The sequence below is a fragment of the Lycorma delicatula genome, chromosome 3, assembly GCF_047948215.1.
Source record: "Lycorma delicatula isolate Av1 chromosome 3, ASM4794821v1, whole genome shotgun sequence".
Classification (NCBI taxonomy): Eukaryota; Metazoa; Arthropoda; class Insecta; order Hemiptera; family Fulgoridae; genus Lycorma; species Lycorma delicatula.
The window spans coordinates 33,000,537-33,024,257 of record NC_134457.1 but is presented as its reverse complement, the minus strand read 5'-3'; the positions used below and the strand labels follow the sequence as shown (position 1 = coordinate 33,024,257).

Below are 23,721 nucleotides of genomic sequence, written 5' to 3'. Positions count from 1 at the left end.
GACTAGATAATACAGATAAATCACCTGTATCAATTCCCCCTTCATTTAAATCAGACAGATGAAATTTTATTGAATTAAGGAAGAGCCAACCATTGAATTAAAATATATAAAAAATGGATTCCTGAGGTAACACTATAATAACCCATTTGTGTTATTTAATGTTAACACAATTATATTTATATATAAGTTTTACTACATAAAAATGTTTGGGAATAACAGTTTTACTACATGTTAGTTAGATTCTGTAAAAATTTTAAATGAATTCTATTCTTCTCTGTATAATTTAACTGTGTTTAAATTATAGTACATTATAAAGCCCTAAGGTTTACTGCGATTGGTATCATAAATATTTTAAAGAAGTTGATAAATCATTCTTCAAAAAATGTCGTTACAAATTTCAATAAATTATATTTTGGAGTAACAACTCCTTTCTTTCATAGCCAAATTTTTTTTTCATATGGGAGAAAAAGTTCTTTTCAGCTGCCTTTCTAGAAGCATTCAGTAAGGTCTGGCTGCCTGATCTGTTATACAAAATAAAATCAAATCTACTTCAAGCTATTTATTTAATATTGAGTATTTATTTGGACGGACGTTTCTTCCAGTTTAAGCACAAGGAGGAGTTATATGCAATTTTTGATACTTCCCTGGGTGTTCCTCAGAGCTCAGTGCTGGGGCCTGTACTCTTCTCCATCATCACTGCGGAGCGTCCAATCACATCGATTATTGTATCGACTGTTACCGACGACGAAGCAGTCGCGGCTGTAGATGATGATCGAACTCAAGTCTCGACTAAGTTGCAATCTGGGTTAATTCTTCTTGGTTAGTGGTTAGTGGTTGAAGAAATTCAAAATAAAGGTCAATCAAGCGAAATCGAATAACATGAAATTCTGGATAAGAAGTGTTGACTGCCGAGGAATCCGTTTAGAAGTTGGTTACCTCCCGCTAGTTAAACTGTACGGTATTTAGATTCCCGTAGATTGTCACCTAACATAGGAATTCACATTAAGGAAAAAAAGGAAACGACTACACAGCTAATTTAAGGAGCTATACTGGTTATTAGGCATGAAATAGCAACTACCCCTATCTAACAAGGTAATTCTGTACAAAGTTATTTTAAAATCGGTTTGGACATACGAAATCTAACTCTAGGGCACAGTAGTACTTATATGGAGAATATTCAGCGTTTTCGGGAAAAAAATTTGTGAGATGTAATACGCAGGCGCTATGCTTCGTACAGGACAAAGGAATTTAGGAGTACTTGGGGTTACGTGTGTTCGAGAGTAAGTCGATCGATTTGCAACTAAGTACAAAATAATACTTAATCTCTCTAGCTGTTACCCTCTTAAACAATGGGGGAGATTTAAGGCGATTAAAGCGGGTGGATCTGAGAACCTAATAGTGATACTCAGGACGAGACCTCTCTTCTTATGTTGTGCATTATCTAAGTATTTATGTTTGTATCATTTATGTTTCTAATATTATTTGTTCCTACGTTACTATTATTGTTCTGGTTTTATTCGTAGTACTAGACATTATTATAATTTATAGTTTATTCCTGGCTGGACTTTATCAAAGCTTACGGCACCGTTGATTTACAGGTGATTTTTAGAATGTAATTAATATGCTTCAAAGGAACCTCCTTTATAACTTGATTGTTGTCATGAAATGTACTTATGGTTTCTAATGTACGAAACCGTTTGTAAATTTAATCTGAGATAAAAAAAAAAAAATATTTTCTGGGAATTATAAATTAAATTAAACTTTATTATTTTTTTTATTAATATTTCTCCAATAGGTTATTTAAAATATTAAATTTAAATGTAAAACACAACTGTAAAGTCTATAAATCCCGCCTTAAATTGAATAAATTGAGTAATAAATAGCTTTTTATTTTTAAGTAATAAATTTACATTGAATAATAATAATAAAAGGTAGATTTAATGACGTAATTGTATAAACAATAAACATGATTATTAAGTATTTATATCGGGTCGTACAATTTGTGTATCTGTCCTTTAATTAACAATTAATTATTATCCTAACAAATAAATTTCTTTTCATAAATGAATCATTTTGCATGAAATGCCAGTTAATTAATCAAATTGAACAGACTAGACTGTTTCATGTTTCATATTTATTCAACAATTATAATTCATATTAAAATCCTCTAATTGAATGTTAATATAAAATTCAAAACCCTTTAGTGATAATACGTAAATAACTGTTGATAGTTTAAAATAAATCATAATAACAGTCGGTAACAACTGTACATAAATGTCATACTGTAGCAAATTAAGTTGAATTCAGGTGTATATTGATAAAAAAAATTTTATACCGAATTAACAAACAAATATTCAAAATTTTAATTGATTTTTACTAAAATATTACTTGATTTTTTTTGTATACTTTTTCTTCATTAGCTCCCAAAATATTGCTTTGAATAACTTATTTATACTGTTTTTAATTCCCAAAATATGAAAATTTTATAATATTTTCTGAAAACTTTTATAAATAAATTATTTTTTTATTTGATATTCTATAACTTCATAATCCATTATTCGGAAGTATTAAAACTTCACTGAATCGTTCGTGTAATAGGCATATTTCTAAAATTTGTCTGCGATTCGCCTTTTCTTTCTTTCTCTTAAACTATACCCTCTTTTTAATTAGGCCGTCTTGACACAGAACTACAGAAAAAAAATTAATCACGAATTATTTCCAGTGTAATTTAATATCATACTACACACTGGGATACCTGTTAGTGATCTTGACAAACCAGTACCAAGATGTCAGCTCTCCAGTGACGTAGCTAATTCACTTTCATAGTAAGATCATAGTAACATAGTTGAACAGATTTTAAATATTGAATCTGAAAGAAGTTGAAAAACACGTAATCCTATACGATTAAAAGTTTCTCGGCTACTCACGGAAGTATATCTCATGAAATACTTGCTGTACCGGCAAAGGATATCGCATTGAATGCTTGCTGTATATCTAGAAAGGCAGCTGAACAGAATTTTTCTCCTCCATGAAAATAGATTTGGGAATGAAAGAAAGTAATAAATAGTTATCACGTCAAATTGGAAGAGAGGTTCAAATGCGATACAGCAGTAAATTTAGGCTCTGTCTTTTAGACCACTTTTACTTCTACGAATAGTTTTTCTCCAGCTATGGATGAATAGAAAATCGTTTTTCTTGTTTCTTTCTTGAAAGATAATAAAATCATATCTTCTTCGTCATCGGAATCAGTGCTTATTATAATGACTGAAAAACTGAAAAATTTCTTCCTTGCGCGTCAGTTGTTGGAATTCCGTCAGTATTGAGTAACTGAGTGTGAGGAACCTCGTCATTAATTAGTTAGCAATCAGTTCAATCGCTAACCGTTTCTTTTGATAAGCTCTTTGTGTGACGGTCTTGATCATATTAAAAGCCATATCACATTTCGCAACAGCTTTTGTATATTTAAATATAATCTTGGATCTGGCTCGATTCCTTTTTTAGTTACAAACGTTTCAAGCCATCTCTAAGTGTTTGTTATTTTGTAAAAATTAAAATAAAGGTCAAATGTTTATCGATTCATTTTGTTTAACTTTTTTTTTAGCAGAAGTTTCATACCAGAAAATTATTTTGTTTGCCTTTTTAAAAAAATCACGATTAAAATTAATTCCCATTCAAATTTCACCAGTGTAAATGTTATTTTAAGAACAGTAATTTTCTAAGATTCTTCTATATTACAAATAAAGTAACATCATTATTTTTACCCCGTTACTCAACGCATCATTTTTTTTTTTTTTTTGCTTGATAATATCGCCACATAAGCTTGAAGGTTGTGTGTGGGATACAGAAATTGAATTTTGTAGTGTCTGAAAAATGCCTGACCGGGACCTCCTGACGAAAGGCCGTGACGCTACCACTCCTCCATGGAAATTTATATTATTAGTTTACTATCAAGAGCTTGATTTAAAAAGAAAAAATTTATCGTTTCATCAGTAGTATTAAAAAAGGGTCTTTTTAAATATGACATACACCGGCACAATGATGATGTGCATAAGAAACTTAAAAAAAAAAAAACATTTTCTAAACAGAAAAAATGTATTTTTACTTGCTTTTCTTTTAACTAACAATGTTTTTTTTTTCATGTTTGTCCTCAAATTTTGTATCCTTAATTTAACATACTTCCTGACATTGCCTATTGATGAAATTTTGCAAGTTACTAAGGTCGGGTGACAATACAATATTCCACCATTACCTCTGCAAACATCCCCCCGTACGGGGGTAAATTAAGGGTGCAGGTGCAATAATTTAACATACTTTCTGGCGTTGCCAATTGATGAAATTTTGCACAGTTACTAAGGTCGCGGTAACAGGAAGAAAAAACCTTGTAATAATGATGCATTATCAGAACTGGATCGAATGAGAAATCTTTTATTAAAACTCGTAATAATATTTGTCGAAAATATCGATAGTTAATTAAGTAAATGAAATAAAAACTTCATTATTTCGTTACTTTGTGTAGTAAACGTTTGATTGAAAATTTGTTTGATATTTTATAAATATATTAGAAATTTCAATATATGTTATTATCATTTGAAAACTAAATTAACCTAGTAATTAAACTAGTGCAATTTATTATAATAATTTGATTAAAGTATGACTAAAAAGTATAAAGCAAGTTTTTAAAAATATTGAAAACGTTTTGTAATATTATTATGTCTTACGTAGTATACTTTTTTCTTAATGAATTAATTAACCACAGATGTTTTGAAGCTTGCACTTGAGAAATTGAAACAGAATTTTGTAGCGGATGAAAAATGCCATACCTGACCGAGATTTGAGCCCAAAACCTCTGGTTGAAAGATCGAGACGCTATAACACTACCACGGGGATCAAAACTTTTATTTTAAACTTTTGTCTTTAGACATCTTTTTTACGTATAATTTAAACATATATTTTATATATATATATATATATATATATATATATATATATATATATAAACGAAGAATTAATATGGAAATTTTAATATGTAATTTTAAAAATAATTCTAAACATAAGATTTCTCTTTAATGAAGTAATATTTTAATGTACAGTATTTAGATAGAAGCAAATTATAAAAGCATAGAAAGTAATAAAATTTCTTTATTAAAAGAAGAAAACACGTTGTATCTGAATATTTTTAAGGAAATTTATTAATATCATATATTTTAATTTAGTAATTGAACATTTCGTTTGGGAGAAACTTGTGAGGAAACTTTTATTCAGTAGAATCCATTTATTTTTATCAATAGTGATCTGGGTATTAAGATTGTGGCAGATATAGTAACGTTAGTAAATAAGAAGATTTTGTCTATTTTCTGAATGTTTGTATTGATTTGGAGAAAGATAAAGCTTTGGAATGAGTAATCGGGCTTTCAAGAGGTAGACTGGGAACTTAATTGCGTTAGCAAGAGCTAGGGAAGAGAAATAGGCCCCAGCCAGTGCCGTGACCAGAATATAAGAGAAATAAGTGCCCCGTGAACTGCTTCTCTTTCCCTAACCTCCTTCTAGAAGCTACCAAACCAAATTGAGATGTGGACGTCGGTTGCCAATATTGGAGATTTGCATTTCTCTATCTTTCCATACCGTCCCTCCTCTGTTAACTCTCTCAATCTACTTTCACCCTTCCGTTACAAATGAACGCATTACTCTAGTACTCCCACCTCTATAGTCAATTTAGATGTCCTTTAATTAGATGAACTGATAATTACATTACTTTTTTACTATCCGAACCTTCATTCATATTCATGGTTATAAGGACCCCAAGGATCTGTTACATTAAGAATTTTATTATTATTATTTTTATTAGTATTACTAAACAATAAATAACATTTATTATTTTTTTTAGTAGTAACTATTCATTTCAATATAAAATATATGGAATTAGTAAAAAATTTAATTGTTCCAAATTACAAATCTTTAAATATTTATTATTACCTGTAACTTCAAATATTTACTACATATATAAAAATAATTGTCTATCATTATAATTTTAATCAGTGCAAGTTGTTATATAAAAAGTTTCAGACAAATTTGTAGTAGATGAAATGAAATCGAATGAATATAACGATAACTCAATTATTTCATGCTATGTTACTTCATAGCACGCGGTTGCGCTATCTCTTTTTTTCTAATAGATAATGTAATGAATATATTATTACATTGGCATTGTTATAATTTAATAATTTAAGCTGTAAACGTTAGTGTAGATTACTTAAGGTTACTAACGTACGAGTGCACTGTAATACGATATTACAAATTTTCTCTGCTGAAAATAATTCCCTACTGAATGGATACATTGTATACTAGAGTATCGTAACAACGTATCGTTATGAATAGAGTACATTATTTTTTTATCACACTAACTGTTCCAGTTTTTAAAAAATGTTTTTGATGCATTTAAAGCATCTGAATTACACTAGTCATTTATATACCTTTCTGAATGTTATAATGTTTATTTATTAGCTGGTCTTTGTGGTGTTGCTGTAGATTTCATAGTTAAAATGTTTTGCGTTTCGAAATCAACATATATACGAGGGTTATTTTTTTTCAAGGTCCGATCGGTCACGAAATTAAACCCACAGTGAAAATAAAAAAAAATTTATTTGTAACCAGTACTTACATAGTTATATAGCTATTTCTTTACATAGTCGCCACTCCGATTTAGACATTTGTGATAGCGTGGTACCAACTTTCCAATACCCTCGTCATAGAACGGAGCCGCCTGTGTTTTCAGCCATGTTTCTACGCTACTTAACTCATAAGAATTATTTTTCTTGTTTTTTTTTTCATTTAACTAAACATTGTAATGGATTCTTTCTGTTTTCCAATTCTTGTTTCGAAGTCTCTTTATGCATTATAAGACGATCACAATTGTAATATTCTACGTAAAAAAAAAATGAAACCCACTATTTTTTATGTCCCTCTTATCTGAACTAATTTATTCAATATTAAATCTATTTAATTCATTTTCCATCGTTCTTAATTTTTTCAAAACTACATTATTTAATAATTTTATTTTTTAAAACAATATATTATAAAAATTAGCATATGGAATGGAAATAAGTCATTTTTTGCTTTATATAATGATTTTTGCGCAATTTAGTGAAATATTAATCATCAACTGTAATATAAAACTGAATAACTTTAGAGAATGACGTAACACTATATCCTATCAATCGTTACTTTAAAGAATAGAATGAAAAGAGAGACGTTATTGAAGTTCTATTGGGTGTTATCGATGCCTAGTTGTTAGTATGGTGGGGAAACTTGGGCAATATCAAGCATTGATGAACATATGCTGCAAGGTGCTGAGATGAGTTTTCTAAGGTCGGTTGCTGGATATAACAGACTTGATAGGAAAAAGAATGAGGATGTTCGTGGGGAGTTGGATGTTGTTCTTTAATGCAAGTGGTTAGGGACTAGAGAGGGAGGCGATTAGAGCATGCGTCCAACAAGAATTCCGCGTATAATTTGGAGTATAATCCAAAGGGTAGAAGAAGCCAGGAACGGCCTATGAAAAGATGGTGAGACTAGTTTATATAAGATAAAACAAGGAAGGATGACGTAACAGGCTTTTCGCTTATACTTGTAAAGAAGAAATTACCTTCATTAATTGTTGTCAATTTTTAGGGGAAAGACAGTTTATTTACTGCTTCAGTGAATTATAAAAGTAGAGCATTTGCTGGAAATTTTTGATAAATTAACTATATTTGGTTGTTGGCAGATTCAAATATTAATAATAAGAAATATTGAATTTTAATTAAATTTTGTTATTTTCATATCTTATATATTTCTTTTTCCTTTGTGCCTTGCAGTGACAGGTCATAAATAAAGTTTATGATTTCATTTCCACTTAATGTTAGTACGTTAATTGTTGTTAATCCTTTATTTTTGTTCTTCTTAACCCATCTTTATGCTCCTTCTGTCTAATTTCAGATGATTTACTTTTTTACCACCTTGTAATTTTTTTTAAAGAATTTTCACAATCTTCTATGCAAAGTTCTAAACCATCTTAATATATGTAATTCAGAACTTAATTAATCCTACTTGTTATCTGATATTCATATTCAGTACACTTTTCATTCGTTTTTTTTATCTGATGTTTTTCTTAAATAATAGTTCATGTAACAACACTGAAATAACCATATCTTGATATATCTGTAATTTAATTATCTGTTATTTTTTTTTTTTTTTTTAATGCAGCACGAGGCAGTATTTTTTTATTTATTTATGATTTATTTCTATTTGTTATTGTTCATAAAATTCATAATTTTCATTTAACCTGTTCCAGACTATTCTAGAATTACACTCCCTTTGAAGTTTATTTTAATCTTTAAGTTTATATCTTCTGGTATTTACTTTTGTATTTTCAGATAAAATGACATTTAATGTGGTATTGGATTATTAATTGTACATTTTAAGTTCATGATCATTATGCGCAAAAGAAAATCAGTATATGTGAAACTCTATTAGCTCATTAACTAATTTTGTTTCATAAATAACATCCTCTTAATAAATTCTTTACATAAATATCTAGGAACATGGATTAACATAAAGAATTACATTACTGAAAAATCAAAGACAAGAATAAAAATAGCCCGCAATATATTCCACGAGTTGAAAAAATTCTGCTATAGGTAACTAACTAAACCTGTTAAAGATTAGAATGATACGTTATATATATTTCATACTTTCTATGGAGTACAAGCATCTACCTTAATAAAACCATAACAAAAAAATTCGAAGACTCAGAAATGTGATGAATAATTTAAAGAGAGGCTCACGAAAGAGAGAGCTTAAGAAGTATCTTAAAAAGAGAATTATTTAAATCCATTAAAAAGCACATAAATTAGAATGTTCCTTTAGTTATATGATGAGCGGACATCCTGTCCTCCCCCTCCAGCCATTAGGGACGACACCCTCCGCTGCACCATCTGTTCCGAGCCCTTATGGGCTTTACCAGCGGTCATCTTCGAAATATAAGCTCTTGATATATTCCACTCCGTTTCGGCCAGTTTCCCACCGATGCGAATGACATGAGTGATATTCCCATCGGTGTAATACAATTTAATAAACTCAAAACAAAACGCATGTCACTGAGTCTTAAGTAAGACTGAGAGGACCTAACTAAACAAAGGAATTGAACTACCTACTTGATGAGCGGACAACGTTATAGACTTCTGCGAGTGATTATTTTTATAAAAGGTAGACGGTAAAGCGCAGTGTAGGATGACAAAGAATATCATGGATGAGGTGTCTCAGATAATGGTTAAATTGGACGTAAAATCAAATATTTTGAGCAATTTTGAAGAAGATAGAAATAGTCATGATGGACAGTAGCCTTCGTTCGAATACGGCACAATAAGAAGAATTACTTCCTCCTGAAATAAAATCAGATCAAATTTTGTCTTTTCTTGTACATAATATTTTTTATATGACTATTCTTCATAAATCGATTCGAAAAAAATTTCATTATAAAAACATGTTATAAGCAATTTGTCGTATTTATTTGTGTTGTCATATGTTGTTTGCATTTACAGAATTTTTGCTCATTTTATCGATAATGTAATAAAACTGAATTATTTGAATGAATGAAATATCCAGAATAGAAAAGTTTTCATCTTCATCTAATTATTTTATGGATATTTCTTAGAATATACTCGAAATTTCTTATTTTCCATTACCTTTTGGCAGGTCTTTCAAATTAAACCCACCGGGTTGGTCTAGTGGTCAACGCGTCTTCCCAAATCAGCTGATTTGGAAGTCAAGCGTTACAGCGTTCAAGTCCTAGTAAAGCCAGTTATTTTTACACGGATTTGAATACTAGATCGTGGATACCGGTGTTCTTTGGTGGTTGGGTTTCAATTAACCACACATCTCAGGAATGGTCGAACTGAGAATGTACAAGACTACACTTCATTTACACTCATACATATCATCCTCATTCATCCTCTGAAGAATTATCTAAACGGTAGTTACCGGAGGCTAAACAGGAAAAAGAAAGAAGGTCTTTCAAATTAAAATCTGTTTCAAGATAATTCATAGAAACGAATCGTGCATTCTTCAAGTTGTTTTATTTTTTCTTTCGTTTTATTACTCAGGAATGAAAAGTTGATAAAAATGGGTAAAAAAAACTGATAACAAAGTTGTTGTAAGTTGTTGTACTGGCATTGGTTATTTATTCTTATAATGTGAATATAATGATAATTGAAAAACGGTAAAAAAATTCAAAAATTTGATTTTTAAACTTTGATCAGCTACCCCAAAAATATTGCCCCCAAGGTGTATTTTGGACACTTGCACTATTATTATGCTTAGGAAGACATTTGATAAAAAAAAAGCAATAAAAAGATAGCTTTAATCAATTTTTGGGAAAGGCTAGAATTTGGGGGCAACCTTTTTTTTTAAGGATAATGTACACATGTACGGAACTTAATATAAACAACTATGGTTATGTATGTGGAAAATTTTGAGAAAATTGACCCCAAAGGAACTGTCTACCCCACCCGCTACAGAAATTGACTCCAAACTTTTACCCACCTATTGCCCCTTAAACAAGACTCGGTTTAAACAAATCGGTTTATCTAGTGTAATGTTATTAAGCATTAAAGACGCCAACACAGGTACGTAGGTATTTATGTACATCATCCTTCCTACACTTATTTTTATTAAAGGGTCCCTGGGTTATGAAACGTCGAGAATTAAAAAAAAAACCCGTACCCATTTTTTGACTGATTATCATACCATCTTCTTGGAGCAGAGCTGCAAGCTATGATGCCAGGAAGTTTCTTTCATTTTCCTGTTTAACCTCCGGAAAATTACATTTCAGAAAATACTTCAGAGGATGATATGTATGAGTGTAAATGAAGTGTAGTCTTGCACAGTCTCAGTTCGACCATTCCTGAGATGTGCGGTTAATTGAAACCCAACCACCAAAGAACACCGGTATCCACAGTATTTAAATCCGTGTAAAAATAATTGAGTTTACTAGGACCTGAGCGCTGGAGCTCTCTATTTCCAAATCAGCTGATTTGGGTAGACGCGTTCACCACCAGACCAAGCCGGTTGGTTGATACCAGGAACTAATATAAAAGAACACACATTCATTCGTTATCAGAACAATCATTCATATACAAATGCGCGTATACGAGTTTTTCTTAATGTACCAGTATGTTCAGTTTACTTTTTGAAATGTAATCGTATGTATAAAAAAAATACATTCACTTTTATTACATTTTGTCGAAGGAATGAACAAAAACTATCTAAATGTAAACAACATATAACAACACAAATAAATTGTTCCCATGTTTTTTTTTTTTTATGAAATTATTTTTGATTCAACTATTTTTCATAATTGAATTTTTTTTTAATTCAGTGATTATAGATTTTAAGAAATGAACACATAAAATGAAAAATAGAATTATAGAGAAAATATTTTTATTCAATGGTTTTTGGGGGGATTTAAGGGAGTAGGATTGGAGGAATAGGATTGATGGAAGTGTAGGATTTTGACGTGAAATGGAATAAATATGAAAGATACTTACGGTTTAAGTCTACACTTTCTTTATTAATGAAAGTGGACTATATATATCATTTCTTATCTTATATTTCTCCCAAAAGAATACCTGTTATATTTGAAACCATTTTATAATTTTTTATATTTTATGGTACAAGGAAGGTATTCTTTTCATGAATAGTTAATTTTCCTAAAATGAACTGTAATTTTTAATAAATATAATCTTAGGATCTTATCGCATCTACTGCTTTTTAAAGCAATATTTCTGCTCATGCTAGATTTTAACGTATTTATTAAATAATTAAGAACTTCAAAAATCTCTTTTAGATTTATTTTTCTTCATTTATTCCCACTGTTCATTGGAAATACATTCGTAATTATTTCTCAACTGTTCAGAGACTCAAGGATAAGTGTAAAACTTTTTTACGCTTTGTGTTTTTTCGTAACATTTTTACAACTGTCATAGTTTATTTAAAGTATTTTATGTGTGTTCCATTTCTTTTGGTGATATCGCTACAAGCACGCACCCGTACGCACACGCAGCCATACTAATACACAACCACACACACGTACACACACACACACACACACACACACACACACACACACACACACACATTTAAATGTGGTACAATCGATTCTATTTTGTTGATGCTTCAGTAGTGATGGAAATAAGTGGCACGGCTATTCTCTGATATTAATTGCCACCCTCTTATAAGTAGCTTCTATTGTAGAAATAGCCAATGGATGAATTACTTGTGATACTAATGTAAAACCTTTGTAACCTTACGAGCGGTAATAGCTTTCAAAAATAAATTGGACAAATAAGTTTTAGAGTTAGTCGTATAGTACGTCAGCCCAAGCTGACGTACTAATATATAGCCCAAGTAATAATATTATTAGGAAATGTTTAGGTAAGTAATTTTTTTTTTTGGTTAAGATTATTACTAGTTTGTTTTGCTGTAGACTTCGCAAATGTGATTGACTAGTTAAATGGTGAGCGTAAAATTGTGATCAGGAGTTATCACAAATAGATTAATAATTCCCAAGATTTCATACGCAGTGACTGTATAAAATATAGTCTAGTCAATGTAAAACGTAGATACAGTAAACGCCGATCAACCGATTTGACTTTTAATAGGCTGAATCCTGATAATTGGAAAATTAAAGAATTATCATACGTTCTGAACATATCATCTTAATATTTAATCGGTATCAATAAAAAGGCACCCCATTTAATGAATTCAATAAAAAAAATAAAAAATAAAAAAAAAACAAACGTATTTAAGTAAACTTAAAAATATTCTCAGAACCTACATATAGCGTAATAAAAACATATATACGAGTAGACTCCAATCACTTGAAATTTGTTAAAAAAATTAATATTTAAAAAACCGACTGAAATAAATTTTAATTTACTGCCTTACCGTTTTGTAAAAAAAGGTCACTAAAAAACGTACAAAAATCGTATTAAAGAGAGATTGAGTAAGTTAATAGGTGTCTAAAAAAATACAACTTTTTAAAAAATATATTAAATCGAAAAATTACATTTTTTTTGTTTTCAGTCATTTTACTGGTTTGATGCACTTCTCCAAGATTCCCTATATAATACCAGTCTTTTCATTTCGATATACCCCCTACATCCGACATCCCTAACAATTTTTCGACATTTTCTAATCGATGCCTACTTGTACAATTTTCCAACCTTCCTATCCCTTCAATATTAAAGCGATTATTCCAGGATGCCTTAATATGTGGCCTATAATGCTGTCTCTTCTTTAAACTATGTTTTACCAAATGCTTCTTTCTTCATCAATTTGTCGCAACACCTCTTCATTTGTCACTTTATTCAACCATCTGATTTTTAACATTCTCCTATAGCTCCACATTTCAAAAGATTTTCTTCTCAAAACTCCGATCGTCCAAGTTTCACTTCTATATAAAGCTACGCTTCAAACATATACTTTCAAAAATCTTGTCCTGACGTTTAATTAATCTTTGATGTAAGAAAATTATATTTCTGATTGAAAGCTTTTTTCGCCTGTGGCTATTCAGCATTTTATATCGCTTCTGCTGACTTAAGAATTTCCTTTTTAACATTCTCCCATTCTTCTATATTTTAGACCTTATTGTTTTTACTCAGACTTCTTGCAACGTCCTCCTCAAAAGTCTTCTATAATCTCCTCTTCCTCAAGCTTCTCCACCGACTCATCTAACACCTTTTCTTCAGATTTTTAAACCCCTATCTATATTTCATTATCACTAAATTATGGTCGCAATGTCTGCTTCAGGATATATTTTGCAGTCGACGAGTTAATTTCTAAATCTTTGTTCTGATGCTTGCATTCCAATTTTCAACTATTATTATATTTTCATTCCCTTTTATGTATTTAATTCCTTCGTCAATTTCTTCGTATACACATTCTACCTCATCGTCGTCATCGGCTCTTGTAGTTATATAGGCGTTAACAATCGTTGTCGGATTAAGTTTCCTTATTACAGTGATTCTATCGCTAAGCTTTTTGAAATACTCTATTCTCTTTTCTATTTTCTTGTTCATTACGAAATCTACTCCTGCCTGCCCTTTATTTGACACTGAGTTAATTATTCTAAAATCACCTGACCAAAAGCCGTTCTCCTCTTCCCACCAAACCTCCCTATGTCCTTACCACACCTACATTTAACCTTCCCATTTCCCTCTTTATATTTTCTAACCTAACAACCTTTTTTTGACTTCTAACATTCCACGCTCCGACTCGTAGAATGTTATTTTTTAATCTTCAGGTGACCCCCTTCCTTAGTAGTCCCCAGCAGGAGATCCGAACGGAGGACTAGTTTATCTCCGGAATATTTTACGACAGTCAGACATTCATGAGTTATTCACATCAAACTTTTGAAGTTTGAATTGAATGAAATTATACAATTTAACACTGGTTTAAATTTATGTATATTTTTTTCTTCACGAATTGCAAAAACCTAAATTATTAAAACCGTTAATAACAAAAATCGATAAAAAAAAATTTCTGTTGAATAAAAGTTTTATTTTAAGAGTATTTTAGATTATTTTAAATAATGAATTCAGTTTTTTAAACTGCCTAGTGAGGATGTAAGCAGTCCGGATAGTGAGAAATTAGGAAAATCGGTGAATAATTTGCGCTAACATTTTTTTTTTTAGAGATTCATAATCACATTTAGTATGCAAAGTAAGCTGACTAGCAGCTACTTAACAGCATCAGAGAAAGTAGCTAAGAGATGACCATATTTTATAGTTTGCAGATTATATTTTTACTACTCCATTCAATTAATTAATCCAGGAAAATACATTGCCGCTATATTATAACTATAAAAGATGTTCTTATAATCGGTATGTCAAAATTTATCCTGTAATTTCTGTTTAACTTGTTAAAAAATTATTGCAGATTTTCCTTGGAATTTTCACGCAAATTTATTTTTTAGCTTATTTTAAAAAGGAGAACGAAGATAGTTTGTTCGTAGTTTTCTTTATGTCTGTTTCGCAATTACTCGAGAATGGTGGACCGATTTTTATGACTGGTTTTAATTGAGAAAGCGTGGTTACGCTGCGTTCCGTTCCTGTTTTAGGAAGATACTAGTTTGAAACTGAACCAATAATGGAAATATTTAAAAAAAAGGTTTAAATGGAAATCTTTATATTTCCAAAAACGAAGGCCATATTTCAATTAAGACTGATTTTTAACTATATGTGAGAAATCAATTTATGAATGTCAAGTTTATCTGAGAATCGAACCCTTCCTTTTCTTTCTTGATGAAAGGTGAAGATGCTACCATCCATCCATGAAAAACAAATAACTGATAGTAATTTTAAAAACAAATAATGTTTTATTTACATTTTTTTAATTGATTATCTGTATTTTAATTCAAAATTATATATATGCTCAAATTAGACATTAAAAATTACTGTTTTAAATTATTATTTCATTTGAATAATTAATTCATTATAATTTTGACGAAGTTGCGGGATTATTTTATTACTTCGATAATAATATTTTATTATTTTTTTTAATATTAAACTAAAAGAATTTAATACTGAAGAAGAGCAATAAACAGTTATTTGGCTTGAAGCCATTGGGACGATGTTGAGAAATATGTTCTGGTTGCCCGTTTTCACCCACTTATATTTAATGAAACAAGCACTTACGAATATTTCATTTTCTACGACAGTACTTTAAATAAAAACAGACGAGTACATATTCATAACACTAAATAAAATGTAGAGAAGAAGTAACTTTTTATGCGTAAAATAGAAAAACTATTAATGTAATGAAATTTAGAAATAAGTGTTAGATTATTTGCATATTTTAATTTATTTTTAAAAATTCTAATTAAAAATAAACACGATTAGAGTAAAATAATACGACATATACGTATATAAATTTCAATGTATAAAGAAAGTAATATTAATTTATTAAGAAAAACCGTTTCATGATTATTTTCTAATAATTCACAAGTGCGAAATTTATTTTAAAAATTCGTATGTGGTCTGTTTTAAAGCTTTTCTTCAACAAATTTATTCAAGTTTATTGGTAATATGCTTTAAAAATTATGTGAAGTAAGAAATTTTTTAATAATACAAAAAGTACTGAATGTTATCCATTTTTTAGATTATTATTTTCTCTCCTCACATAAAAACTACCTTCGGAGGAAATTTTTCATACAGTTTGGAGTATGGAAAAAAAGACTCTACTAGGATAAGGGATTAAGGAATTTAAGGAATAGTTTTAATAGAAATTATTGAAATTTTAGAGATAATTAGTAAAATAGTTAACTCTCTCATTGTTACACCGTAGCTCTGCATACAACATTATCGAAAAAATCATTATACACCTTTACATAAAACGATTTTCAATAACGTTTATCTTTAGAATACAAATTTTATTTTATCAGATTCTGTTACTTTTTATTAATTAAAGACCCAACCTCCTTTTAAGTTTTTAACTAATTGGAGAGATAGTTGATTGATGAGTATGAAAATTTTATTTATTAGTACATAGGGGAACGGAACGCAAGAATGGCGGGAGTTTCAATATTTCTCGCAGAGCCTGATCGCAGATCCTGGACAATGTCCGTTGCTGCTGTATCTTACTATTATCGGGCGGATTTCATCGGTTATGTAATGGCGGTTATAAATTTTAAGTTTTGTTTGTGGATGGATTTAGTAATTTGCGTTCCTATCCGTAAAGACCATGGTGTAATTTATTTACTGGTTCCGACCGTGATGGACTAAGCTTTTAAGCCTAGTAATCCCGGCGTGATTCCCCTTCAGTCCATCCGCTGAAGTATCCTCGGTACCAGCACCTACGGGCTAGCAGGAGTGCGCCTACCGGAGCTCTAGTTATTTGGAGGGAGAAATGTGCCCCGTTCTTCGGAGGGAGTCGCATATGCTGACTAAATGAAATTGTGGTCTCTTCGTGGGACGGTGTGGGGTGATGTCTAGCTTTTTATAGTCTTAACAAAATTTAATTGCGAAAACGGCCACTTTCGCGGCCGGAATTTTTGTGCGGTTTCCAATTATAGGTTACGCAATATAGAGGCTCCTAAGTCTGCTTTGTCATTTTTTGACTCTCGTACCGCCTCTTCACTGTGGTTCGTTTAATATGGCATGCGGCCGTTTTCTTATACCTTGTGGATTACGGTCCTCTCGGTAGATGTCCCGGAGATGGCCGTGTTCGGACACGGCCGCTCTCCGGAACAGTCTGCGTTTCTGCGCCACACCCACTTCGGATACGGTGTGTACTCCCGCATCGCAGCGAAGAGTGACGTTTCTGACGAGTAGTACATAGGTTATTCTTTATTTTAAAATAATTATTAAATTATACAAATATATTTTAAATATTGTTTTTATTTTATCGCATCCAAATTTTTTTTTTGATAGAAATTATTATTTTATTTATTTATTTTTTTTTCAGTAACAATTATAATTACAATCGGCTTTCCTGCGGAGCCATAAGTAAGTTTCATAACAAAAGCATGTGATAAGAAGGTCCTTAAGGAACCCCCAAAATAAATAATTGACAATAAACAGTTATAAGCAAACTTAAAGTCAAATATAAAATTTCAAGCTCAGTCATAAATCACAAACCAATAATTTCAGCACCATATAGTCCACAAAACAAACATTAATAACAAATAAAAAAGAAAAAGAAAGGGAAGTAACAAGAAATATGACACCACTATATTTGACGGTGTTAGATTCTAAACTGTTACGCAGACCCAAAGTCGAGTGCATGGGTTCGTAACAACAAAAATTGTTTGTTGTTATTTTTATATCACCATTTAAAATAATTGTAAAAAATGCACTTCGACTACATTGGGATTGATTGCTTTATATATTCTAGCAGACCCGACTATGCTTTGCTATTGCTAGATTTGAGTATATATATGTAGATTTAATGAACAGAATTGAAAGTTTGGTAAAACATTTACAAAATGAACATTACGGAACTTCACAAAATTTCGAACTTTCCCTATTACCCTTTCTCTCTTTTCCCCCTTTCCCCTTTTCCTTTTGCCATTTTCATTTTTACCATATACCCTCTCCTTTTCCCCATTTCCTCCTCCTTTCCCTTTCTTTCTCTCTTTCCCCAAACTCCTTTTCCTTTTCCCGGTTTTCCCATTTTTATTTTTCCATTTTCCCCTACTTCCCTTTTTACTTTCTTAACTTTTACCTTTTTAGATTTTTACCTTTTCAGATTTTTCCCTATTTCCCTTTCCCGATTTTTCTCTTTCTCCCTTTTTCCCGCTCGTAAATCGGTCTACTAGTTTTTTTTTAGTTTGAAGCGGATACACATATCGGAAACATTGAAATGGAATAGTAAAATATTTGGTAGTGTGTGTTGCTTTTACGTCCAACAGAGAGCGCTATTTTTATAAAAAAGCATGTTTTTATCTGTCACAGGTGACATCTTAGGTATATAAATAGTTGTTATATAAAAACACGCGTATGTTCGAATGCAACGTTGTTTAAATTTCAAAGCAATCGGTGAAGAAATTTCGGAGATTTAAGATTTTGAACAAACGAACATTACATTTTTATTTATATAGATTATGTAATGGTGTTCGATAACATTTCTAACCAATATATGTTTAAAATATGTATTTTCTTTTTTATTGCATACAAGTTTAATTTTTTCAAATAAATTGAGATAAAATGATGTATTTATTTAGTCCATTGATTAAACGTTCACATGTTGCTGATTCAATGATTTCTAATTAATTTTAAATTACGGAAAATTTTATTTTTAACTCAAAAAAATTTTATTTATAACTTTTTTATTAATTAAAAAAGACGTAAAAAGGAACAGTATGAAGTATACAATCAGATAGCTAACTACATAGAATAGAATTTAAATTCTCATACAAAATTATTATTTCATACTCTTGTTTCATGCGTGTGTATTTTATGAACGGCTACATTTTAGTATAAATATTGAAAGTATTATATTAAATCAATTTTCACAAAAAAGTCTGTTAAGTTAATGGATAGATTTTAGAACATTATTAGTTATATTTCATAATTGACGAAATTCTTAATTCCTAATTACACTGAAATTTACAACAAAATAGTGTTTTTTGTTTAAATCAGTGTTATTTTTGTCAACAGTTTGTCACAAGAGATTAATTATTGCACGCGAAATTTTTTTGTCATCAATATTTCAAGCGAAACCAATAACTAGAGCATAGTCCAGTTCGAGAAAAACTTGATCTCGACCATTTATTACAGGATTCAATCTGTCATTTCATATTATATCACCACAATCGATAATATCTCATTAAAACTTTATTGGTCTCAAAAACTCAAACATTTTATTTATATACTGTCACTTTTTTTTTAGATTTTATATCATCCACCTATTTTTCTTATAAACAAACTTAGGTGCACTAGATTTGCTGACTTAGGTAATCGATCTTACGATTCGTGTATCGAGAATACATTAATTTTAATTTACATTTAAAACTTATAAAAATTTTATAATTTTTGTTAAATTTCGTGTAATTTCATTTAGTACGAATTATTTAATGTAATTTAAACAACAATTAAAAACATAACAATAAAAATAAGAAATAATTCACATCATGTACAATGTTATTGTACAAGATATTTTTTGAAATATTTTGATTTAGAAAGTTAATCCTTTGTATTAGACTCCAGATTGAGAGAAATGATTTATCCTCCATTAGATACCCACTATCGATAATAATGATATGCAATCTCTGCAGTCTTACTGGTTATATTTATCTTGAGTAACTTGACGTTTCCATTTTTACAAAATATTATAAAATATACAAAATCATATAATATATTATAAAATTATTATATATATTTAAATATGTGTGTGTGTGTGCACACACACACACCTAAAAAGTCTACAAAATTGAACTATTATTATATTATATCAGTTTTCATATAAAAATAATTATTTCATTAAATTTTTTTTGGTCACTAGTATTTAAGGTTAGAAGTAGGTTATTTATTTATTTTTTTGTGTATTGTTTTGTTTAAAATCAGTTTTCTGAGCAAGAAAACCGTAAACAAATTGTACAGTATAATGATGATAATGTTGTGAATGGGAGGCATCCAGTGATACCTTCCAAGACCGTATAAAGGTATAAACACAGTATAGTACAATAAAACGTATAACGAATAAAAATATAACTCTGCATAACAAAGTAAAAAGAATTCGAAAATTAACTGTAAAGAACAAAAAAAAAGTTAAATGGTGACATAACTTAACATAGGTATTGAGAATGATGAAATTAGACGGTTAACAAAGCGGAACAAGCAATTGAATATAAAAAATTGTCCGAAGTCACACGTGAGTAAAAAAGAAAACATATAACAAATTAATACTGGGCACATATAACAAAGTCAAAATTACGAAATTTAAACAATTCAAAAAACAGTAAAACACAAGAATTCATATTATTAAATTAAAATAATTCTTAAATAGCATCAGAAAAATTTCATTAACAAAAGTATGATATTCAACGCACAACAGCCTCTAGATCCAATATACGCAGCCTCATTAGTAGTCTCACATCTTCACTATTATACAAAAGGTTAACAGCCAGATGGTCGTCGCGCGTTAAGCTACATACTTTGAAGTAGTTTCAAAGTACATACTTTGAAGTTAGCCGGTGGATTTTTTTCACGAACATATGTCGTCCCTAGGTAATCGTGGATCTTCTTGTTTTTCATAAACCATGGGGCCTCCGAAATATTCCTCAGCATTTTGTTCTGGAACCTTTTGATGTTTCCGATATCGCTATTGCTTGCCGTATCCGAAAGTTATACCCCGTAGGCCCATATTGGTTTTAAAAACGCCTTGTACAACAAGTTTGTTATTTAACGTTCCACGGACCTTCTTCTTAATAACCAGTTCAACCGTCTAAGCTTGATATTTAATTGTTTCCAAATAACCAAATTTATATCATCACCTTCATAGTGTTTTATCTTTTTTTTGTGCTATATCATCAGAACCGATAACACTTCCGTAAAATATAAATTATTTCTAACATTTTATCAATGTTTGTAATTTTCAATAAATTTTATTGCACATCTATTTAATTCTTTTCAAATAATACAGGATACAAAAGTAATTTTGGGTAAAATCGGCAGGTTGTTCGTATATCGTAAAACGATTTAATTACTTAGAGAATAGACTTAAAAAGATTCTGTTTCATTTCATTGAATACCATTTAAAAATGTTTTGTTAATTACTTTAATTCAATTTTAAAATTAACTGATATGAAGAATCGTGAGGTTGAATGTACAGTTTGGACTGACACAATGAAAATTTTGACATAATTTGATTAAAAATCTTATTAGTAGCTTGTAATTTTATTAGTGATTTTTTTTTTTTTTTTTTAGATATTGGGTTGATTAACTGTCACATTTTATTAACTTCAATGAGATTCGCTGAGATATTGTAGCTTACATGTACACGATCAAAGTATCTTCGTATTTTGTTAATTCATGATCAAGATTAGATAGTTTACTTCAAAAATTACATTTCAATCGCATATAATTTTACTGTTATTGTTTTACACTTTTTTTTGTTTCAATCTCTTCTTTTTGTTTTTTTTGTTTAACCTTCGGGTCCGCAGTTGAGCATTACTGCAGAGGATGAGATGAATGATTTGTAGCGTGTGTGAAAAATGCCATGCCTGACCGTTATTCGAACTCGGGACCTCCAGGTGAAAGGCCGAGACGCTACCACTTGCGCCAAGGAGGCCGGCTTTTGATTCAAAAAAAAAAAAAAAAAATTAACGTCATAATTTTCCATTAAAAATAACGTTGAGAAATGTAGAAACTGATTTATTTTTTAAACTCCGACTTGTGTCGTTAGTTTAAGTGGTCATTAATAATGGTTCTATAACAAATTTTTATTTTATTTTACAACAAAATGTTACTTAATTTTTACAACAAAGTATACACTTACACTTTAAGGACAATGACATAAAAGTAGAAACCAATAGTCAGATATGCTGTAGCCAAAAGTAGAAGTGATTTATAAAAATTATTAAGATATAAGGAAATACATACTTATTAACGGAGATTGATCTTCAAATTAACATCCAAAAACTATATATCCGTATATGAACGTCAAGAAGTAATAAGCGTTAAAAATTATAGAAGCAGTTGATACATACTTGCACATAAGGCAAAATGTAAGCTTTCAAGAAGGAAATGTAAAAAGAAATGTTGAAATCATAAACAAAGTATGTCATTAGTCTAGGTTAAAAAAAAAAAATTTTCCAGATAACATTACAGTATAACTGTTCAACTTGAATATTTTATCAGTGATTATGAAATGTATTAGAGAGACCTGGCTAAGAAGTAGAAAAATACTAACAAAAACTTTAAACTTACATAGAAAAATTAATATTTCCTAGGGTGTTTGTGTTCGCCCACATTCAAGAGTGTGGAGCTCGGAACTCCCTGATGATGACATAAAGAACCCTCAAGGTATGAGTAGGTCGGGAAGTGAAGGATGTGCGAAACGCACATCTGGAACTGTTAGAATAGGGACGGGATAGGTAGCTCCTTAGCGGAAGGGCATATCGGCTATCCGGAAGAGGAAATCTATATGTCCTAGTGAAGTTGGGGAGACCCGGGTGGGAAAACCGCAGGAGTGGGCAGAGACTGTTGCCACGACACTCCAAGTTGACTGTGTTTTGCTTAACGGCGAGGACCGGTTGACTTGGAGATATTTAAAATAAAAATAAATATTAAAACAAAAACTAATTTACAAAAAAGAAAACTATTAGATGAAAAATGTGATGGTATAAAAAAACACTGAACAAAGCAAATAACTATCGACTAGTGATGCAAAAATGATGGGTTCAGTAGAACGGACACAGGTCTCGTGTTACGTTGAATATTTAGGTATAATCTCAAATTATACCTAATATATTAAATATTAACATACAAAATATTAAAAATATTACTGCTAGGTTTTATAATTCCATTATTTTCTAAATTAAAATAATAATTAAATTCGTTACAAACCACAGTTTACATTGAGCGTTGTGATATTGCAAATATTTTGTGCAACTTATTTAATTGCAGGTCTGTAGGAAACTTGCATACCTTGTATAGTTAGATTACTATTAGCTTGTTACAACTCTTGATCCCCAGAGTAGATTGTGTTGTAATTAGAATTCTTCAAGAGAATTGTGGCTAGGAGACAGTACCGAAGAGCTGTTAGCGTTAAATTACTTCTGGTGTGGGAAGGTCTCGAATTGTTTTCCTTCTGTGAGGAAAGACAAGCACTAACCCGTTGCAGTATTCCGGTAAACAAAAAAATGCACTGAGGAACTAGATTTTTAGTCTCTTGATCTATAACTCCCGATTGGTTGTAATAAGTTACCTCATAAAAGCTGCATCATAAAGGTTTTTAAATCTATTGAGTGGATAAATTTTATCATTTTCTTTTCATGAATGTTTTATCGTATTCATCTTTTCAATTACATTGATATAAAAATATCTACTTAGAGTTCCATTCTGTTTAACCCCAATTTTCATATATTGTGAATTCATTATTCTTCAAGTTAGGCGTAATTTATCGTAATTTCAAAAATGGTTGTTTTATACCATTTCAGCAACAAAAACCTGTTTTTAAAGGTAA

The 23,721-nt window shown here is 30.2% G+C and overlaps 1 protein-coding gene across 1 annotated transcript in view; it reads left to right on the top strand.

Moving 5' to 3' along the window:
* The window catches only part of LOC142320867 (limbic system-associated membrane protein-like), a 1,323,513-nt gene that overhangs the window by 979,940 nt on the left and 319,852 nt on the right, over nt 1-23,721 (top strand). The window lies entirely within an intron of this gene.